Below are 7,500 nucleotides of genomic sequence, written 5' to 3' on the forward strand. Positions count from 1 at the left end.
ATTTGGGTATCAATCCGATACCAAGTAGTTACAGGATCATACATTGGTCATATTCAAAGTCCTCACGTGTCCAGGGACATATTTCCTGAGTTTATAAACATAATATAAATATTTTTTTTTAAACGAAAGAAGATGTGATGCCAAAAAATGTTAACGAAATCATAGTAGTATCAACTTGATACGCTACTGTACTTGGTATCATTACAGTGGATGTTAGGTGTAGATCCACCAATGGCGTTTGTTTACATGGCGGGGCAGACCGGTACTTTTCAGAGGCGGTATAGTACCGAATATGATTCATTAGTATCGCGGTACTATACTAATACCGGTATACCGTACAACCCTAAAACATAAATATTTTTTTTAATATTGAAATTTCATTCAATAATATGAAGGCTATAAAAATATGTAATATTTTGAGTAAAAAAGTAAATATTTATAGAGAACACAAAAAGTGGTTTTCATATTGAAAATATGAAAAATGTTCTGTAGCTTTGGAGGAAAAAAAACAAGGAAATCGTAAAAATGATTTCTTATGAGATTACAACGCTTCTTTTTCATAAAATAGTCGCTTTATGCATTATTATTCTTAAACCCAGCCTTTTCCTCTCCGGCTTGGAACACTCAACAGTGTGTGGACGTGGGCGTGTGTGTGTGCGTCTGTTTGTGTGTTGGCGTGAGTCAGCCATTGACGCAAACACATCTGAATCACAGCTGCTACCTCACATGCCGTTAAGGAGAATCTCTCCACTGACAATCATGTTTCTTGTTTATCGCAACACACACTCCAAATGAGCACGGGACGGTGCAGGTGTACCTAATGTTGTGGTCAGTAAGTGTATGTTGATATTATACAGTATACATAAGTTAAAGTTAAAGTACCAATGATTGTCACACACACACACTAGGTGTGGCGAAATTATTCTCTGCATTTGACCCATCACCCTTGATCACCCCCTGGGAGGTGAGGGGAGTAGTGGGCAACGGCGGTGGCCGCGCCCGGGAATCATTTTTGGTGATTTAACCCCCAATTCCATACCTTGATGCCGAGTGCCAAGCAGGGAGGTAATGGGTCCCATTTTTATAGTCTTTGGTATGACTCGGCCGGGGTTTGAACTCACAACCTACATAACATCCTGTACTTACAATATTCCCCTGCAAACATCGTGTTTGTCAACTATTTTGATAATGTTATGCAACAGTACAAGAAGTACATGAATATTACAGTTCAAAGCATAGGCCAGTTCGTGATGATTAAATGGCGTGATGATGCAACGCTCCGTTTGACTTTCCATGACTTACAAGGACGTGAACAGAAGGAGCTTTAATCCTCTCATCTTTTTTTCTTTTTTATTATAAGACAAGCATTAGACATCAGTCACTCCAACAGAATGCCTCAGGACCTTAAGACCCGGGGCGCCCACTTTGATGTGACGTTCATTATTTGTATCTGTTGCCATGGCGATATATCTCCAGGTATGATGGAGGTGCCAGTTATTAGCGCCGATGATGCTTTTTTTTTGTGTGTGTGTTCTTTTGATTTGAACCTCACTGGCTGGTCCCTGGGCGTTGCCATGGCGACCCGGATGACACTCTTGTGGCCACTGTCGTCAGAGTGACAACGGCCGTAATTGAATAACTATGACTGACTTGGATGTCACTTTTTACAGCCTCGACCCTCACATGCTGCTGATGTACTCAAACGCGTCACGACTTAGTTTAGTTGATTATATAGTTGGTTACTTCTTTGGTTAGTTAGCTAGATGTGTTTTGTTGGTTAATCTGTTTATTATTGAGTTGTTTTGTTAGTTGCTTGCTTGGTTAGGTAATGTGAGTTTTTTTTTTTTCATGCCTACTTCACGTTGTTTCTTAATTATGTTATTAATGAGTTATTTAGTTGATTTGTTAGTGCAATTGCTTCATCAGGTTTTGTGGGTTGGTGTGTTAGTGTGAGGGTTTGTTGGCTAGTTAGGTTGTTAGTTGTGTAATTACTTATTTACTTGATTTGTTGGAGAGTTAGAAATACTTTAGTGTGTGTAAAGGGTGGTTAGTTTGTCTATGACTTGTATTATCTAGCTCTATAGGGAATGTGTTGGTTAGTAGAATATGTTAATAATTATTCGTCTTTTAGGGCCGCCAAAAAATATTATTTTTCACAGCTGTTGTCTGAAAGGGCAGCAGCGGTACTCAGCTGTAATACACTTTTCCACCACTTGTGGCAGTAATGACAATCTCAAACAAACAGAAATCTAGAGCTAAAGTCAAAAAGCAGTTTCTTAAGCACAAAAAATATGACTAAATTGTTGAGTCTGTATTTTTAAATTGCACTTTGAATTAGTTGACTGTTTAGTTCAACATATTAATTATTAATTTAGTTTTAACAGAACATAATTGTATTTAAATTTATTTTTTGTCAGTTATTTATGAGTCCCTTCTTATGCAGTATTATTGGTTATTATTATTATTATTATTTTTTTTTTTTAAATCAGCCTGACCTAAGCCTAAGGTTTATGTGCTAAACCGGCAATAATATTTGGGATTAGTAGAAGGTTTTTCATTGTATCCCATTGGGTTGAGTATTTTCTTGCCCTGATGTGGGATCTGAGCCACTTGTGATTAAGGACTATATAAATAAACTTCGATTGATTGATTGATTGAAATACCATTAAAATCAAGAGTAAGATTACTAAATCAGTGGTAATATTTGAGTGGGCCCCAAAACCAAAAAAGGTTAAGAACCCCTCTTTTAGGACATGTAAACATACCAAGTGTGTGTATGGGGCGGCAATGTTTGGTTTAGGGTGGGATGGGGGGCCTTTTGTAGTAGTCATGGGGGCCCAAAATTTGGTGGTGCTTCCCTGGGTGTAAAATCCAACTAGGTTCATACACTATATTGCCTAAAGTATTTGGCCACCCATCCAAATGATCAGAATCAGGTGTCCTAATCTCTTGGCCCGGCCACAGGTGTATAAAATCAAGCACTTAGGCATGGAGACTGTTTCTACAAACATTTGTGAAAGAATGGGCCGCTCTCAGTGATTTCCAGCGTGGAACTGTCATGTGCAACAAATCCAGTGGTGAAATGTCCTCGCTCCTAAATATTTCAAAGTCAACTGTCGGCTTTATTATAAGAAAATGGAAGAGTTTGGGAACAACAGCAACTCAGCCACCAAGTGGTAGGCCACGTAAACTGACAGAGAGGGGTCAGCAGATGCTGAAGCGCATAGTGCAAAGAGGTCGCCCACTTTCTGCACAGTCAGTTGCTACAGAGCTCCAAACTTCATGTGACCTTCCAATTAGCCCACGTACAGTACGCAGAGAGCTTCATGGAATGAGTTTCCATGGCCGGGCAGTTTCATCTAAGCCCTACATCACCAAGTCCAATGCAAAGCGTCGAATGCAGTGGTGTAAAGCACGTCGCCACTGGACTCTAGAGCAGTGGAGACGCCTTTTCTGGAGTGATGAATCACGCTTTTCCATCTGGCAATCTGATGGACGAGTCTGGGTTTGGAGGTTGCCAAGAGAACGCTACATTTCGGACTGCATTGTACCAAATGTGAAATTTGGTGGAGGAGGTTTGGCCCCTTAGTTGCAGTGAAAGGAACTTTGAATGCTCCAGGATACCAAAACATTTTGGACAATTCCATGCTCCCAACCTTGTGGGAACAGTTTGGAGCGGGCCCCTTCCTCTTTTAACATGACTCTTCACCAGTGCACAAAGCAAGGTCCATAAAGACATGGATAACAGAGTCTGGTGTGGATGAACTTGACAGAGCTGCACAGAGTCCTGACCTTTACCCGATAGACCGGAGACAGAGCCAGGCCTTCTCCACCAACATCAGTGTGTGACCTCACCAATACGCTTTTGGAAGAATGGTGGAAAATTCCTATAAACACACTCCGCAACCTTGTGGACAGCCTTCCCAGAAGAGATGAAGCTGTAATAGCTGCAAAAGGTGTACTGACATCATATTGAACCCTATGGGTTAGGAATGGGATGGCACTTCAAGTTCATATGTGAGTCGAGGCAGTACTTTTGGCAATATAGTGTACCTCCACGTTGTTTCTTGTCATCGGTTTGTTTGGTGTCGCTGGAATCATCCTTCGGACCTGAGAGCCTCGTGATCATCATGTTGGTCAGCTTCTGTCGAGGAGAGGTGAAACAAAAAGCGTGAGGCGTCAATTCAGTGTGTGTGTGTGGAACACTGTCCACATCACCAAACGTTAACCGTAGCCTGAGAGCGGATGTGTCTAATTAGAGGAGGCAGAGAGGAGGGTCAGGTGCGGTCTCACCTCCTCCTCCTTGACCTCCCCTGCATGTGTGACGTGGAGGTCAGCATCAGCACCAGGAAGGGAATGAAGGAGAGCTGAGGTGGTCATGTGTGCTCTGACATAAATAGACGCTTACAAAACATTACCAGCATCTGTGTTTAGCTCATGCTGTTGCTAGCCTGTATTAACATAATCTCTTTACTGTGTGCTGCTTTTTTTTTTTTTTTTTTAATGTGACGGGATTAAAATGTTCATATGCGAAGGCGAGATGTGCCTGATGATCCCAGGAAGCCACGTCCTCTGTTTGACCTTCCCCAGGACATGAGGCATCATCGCGGCGTTAATAAATAATCACCAAAAAAAAACGTCCCACAGGTGTAAAACCGGCGCTAATCCCGTTGGTGTGCAGCCGTCCGATCGTAAAGTGGGGCGAGGCGTAGCCTATATGATAACGATGAAGCACATCAATAAACATGGCGGTGGATTTTTTTTTTTTTCACGCTCTAACAGTTACATCATTAAGCGAATCAATAAGTCAACTGGAAGAGAAAGGAGTCCACATAAACATGTTAACAACCTGCAAGGGAACAGCTCTGTGCATGTACTCTCTTTATCACAATGTATAAAAGACAATATCATCCATCCTGTTTCTCATCACCAGACAAAAAAAAAAAAGGCATCCGTGTTCAGTCATTATGTTAAATTATTCAAATTAAAACCTCTCCGTGCTCCTTTGGCAGCATCAGCGCACGCCGACAACAAAGTGATTATGTAACAACGGCGGCGGCCGTGAAAAGGTAACAAACGGCGGCCTCATTGCTGATTATTGACTGGAGCGGGCTGGCGTGGAAGTACAGGTTTAGTATGCATGGTGCGGTAAAATTGGATCTATATAAGCCTGCAAAAGTCGTAGTATTATTTTGTATTATCATGAAATTAATGTTAATTATTTATATATATATATATATACGTACACACACACACACACACACACACACACACACACACACACACACACACACACACACACACACACACACACACACACACATGGCTGCCAAAAATCACGATGTTAACCACAAAAGATTATCGCATAATCATGTATAGTTGCAGATTAATCATGCATTTTTTTTCAAATTAAAATATATTCTTTTTATTAATTAATTGTGAATCAACAGGTTTTATGCAAGGTCAGTGATCAGGTCAATGCATGCGCAAACATAATTTGGCATTGACGTAAGACTTTTGCCAGGTTGTGAGCAATGTATTTATGTACATTCAAATAAAACATTTAAAAAATGCGTTTGTGTCAAAATATTGGCGTCTTTTTTAGGTTAATTTAAGTTATGTAAGGAAGTAATTTACTGTGCTTAAACAAGATGAATCTAAATTCAAAAGTATGATTATTTTTGATTAAAATAATTATTTGACAGTACTAATATATATATATATATATATATATATATATATATATATATATATACTGCGATGAGATGGCGACTTGTCCAGGGTGTACCCCGCCTTCCGCCCGATTGTAGCTGAGATAGGCTCCAGCGCCCCCCGCGACCCCAAAGGGAATAAGCGGTAGAAAATGGATGGATGGATGGATATATATATATATATATATATAAAACCACATACATATACATGCATATATACATACTGTATATCTGTGTGTATATATATATATACACATATACATATATACACACACACATGTGTATACGTATATATTATATATATACACACACACACATATATATATATGTATATATATATATATATATATATATATATATATATATATATACATACATATATTTATACATATATATATACATACATATATATATATACATACATACATATATATATACATATATACATACATATACATACACACACACACACACACATATATATATATATATATATATATATATATATAAATTGAAGTTATGTAAGCAAGTCATTCACTGTGCTTGATCACAATTCATCTAAATTCAAGAGTGATTATTTTGATTAAAAAAATTATTTGACAGTACCAATATATATATATATATATATATACAATCTCCTGATGATTGAGGGTACCCCCCTCATGAAACAGGCCTGTAGAGATGAAATAGTCTTGTGATTTTTCACACACACACACACACACACACACACACACACACACACACACACACACACACACACACACACACACACACACACACACACACACACACACACACACACACACACACACACACACACACACACATATATAGCTGGGTTGCAATCACGAGACCTAAAGGCACATCCAGGTTTCAGGCGATGGTCGAGAGTCCCATTAGGCTACTGTTTATTTACCTGTATCAGTGCAGATTTGGGATCATTCTGAAAGGTTTACAGATCTCATTAATACACATGTCCGTCATATCTGCATCCTGTGGTCCAGACATAGACCAGAACATTACACTAAGGCAGTGGTTCTTAACCTGGATTCGATCGAACCCTAGGGGTTCGGTGAGTCGGGCTCAGGGTTTCGGCGGAGGTCAAGACACACCCAACTCATCGTGTAAATAAAAACTTCTCCCTATCGGCGTATTACGGATACGGCCACAGCTGACTGGTTTGCAGGTGTGTAATTTGTTGTGAGTTTATGCACTGTGTTGGTTTTGTTCTTTGAACAAGGTGATGTTCATGCACGGTTCATTTTGTGCACCAGTAAAAAACCATGGTAACACTTTAGTATGGGGAACATATTCACCATTAATTTGTTGCTTATTAACATGCAAATTAGTAACATATTGGCTCTTAACTAGTCATTATTAAGTACTTATTAATGCCTTATTCGGCATGGCTTTATTCTAACCCTGGCCCTAACCCTCTAACCCTAACCCTAACCAAATAACTCTAAATTAAGTCTTTGTTACTTGGAATATGTTCCCCATACTAAAGTGTAACCAAAAACATAACTTTGTCTTGAATTTGAAAAAAAAACATTTTATTTTTCACTACAGAAGGGTTCGATGAATGTGCATATGAAACTGGTGGGGTTCGGTAGCTCCAACAAGGTTAAGAACCACTGCACTAAGGTGATGAAGAGATGAAGCAGGGACTCCCTAATTATATATTTTATAACAAATGTAGTTTCAAGCTAGCCCTAAAAGGTTAATTGTCCAATACTAAGATATTCAATTAATATGCAGGTTTTATTTTAAACTTGAAGGATACAGTGAG

General features: G+C 39.1%; 1 protein-coding gene across 2 annotated transcripts in view; it reads right to left on the reverse strand.

Moving 5' to 3' along the window:
• The window catches only part of lnx1 (ligand of numb-protein X 1), a 114,782-nt gene that overhangs the window by 102,578 nt on the left and 4,704 nt on the right, over window positions 1-7,500 (reverse strand). For both annotated transcript variants that reach the window (XM_061978093.1, XM_061978094.1), the window contains one exon: window positions 4,054-4,144. The gene's annotated coding sequence lies outside the window, so the exon portion shown is untranslated. Of the gene's footprint in view, window positions 1-4,053; window positions 4,145-7,500 lie in introns of those variants that run through there.

Source organism: Nerophis lumbriciformis, linkage group LG18, assembly GCF_033978685.3.
Source record: "Nerophis lumbriciformis linkage group LG18, RoL_Nlum_v2.1, whole genome shotgun sequence".
Lineage (NCBI taxonomy): Eukaryota > Metazoa > Chordata > Actinopteri > Syngnathiformes > Syngnathidae > Nerophis > Nerophis lumbriciformis.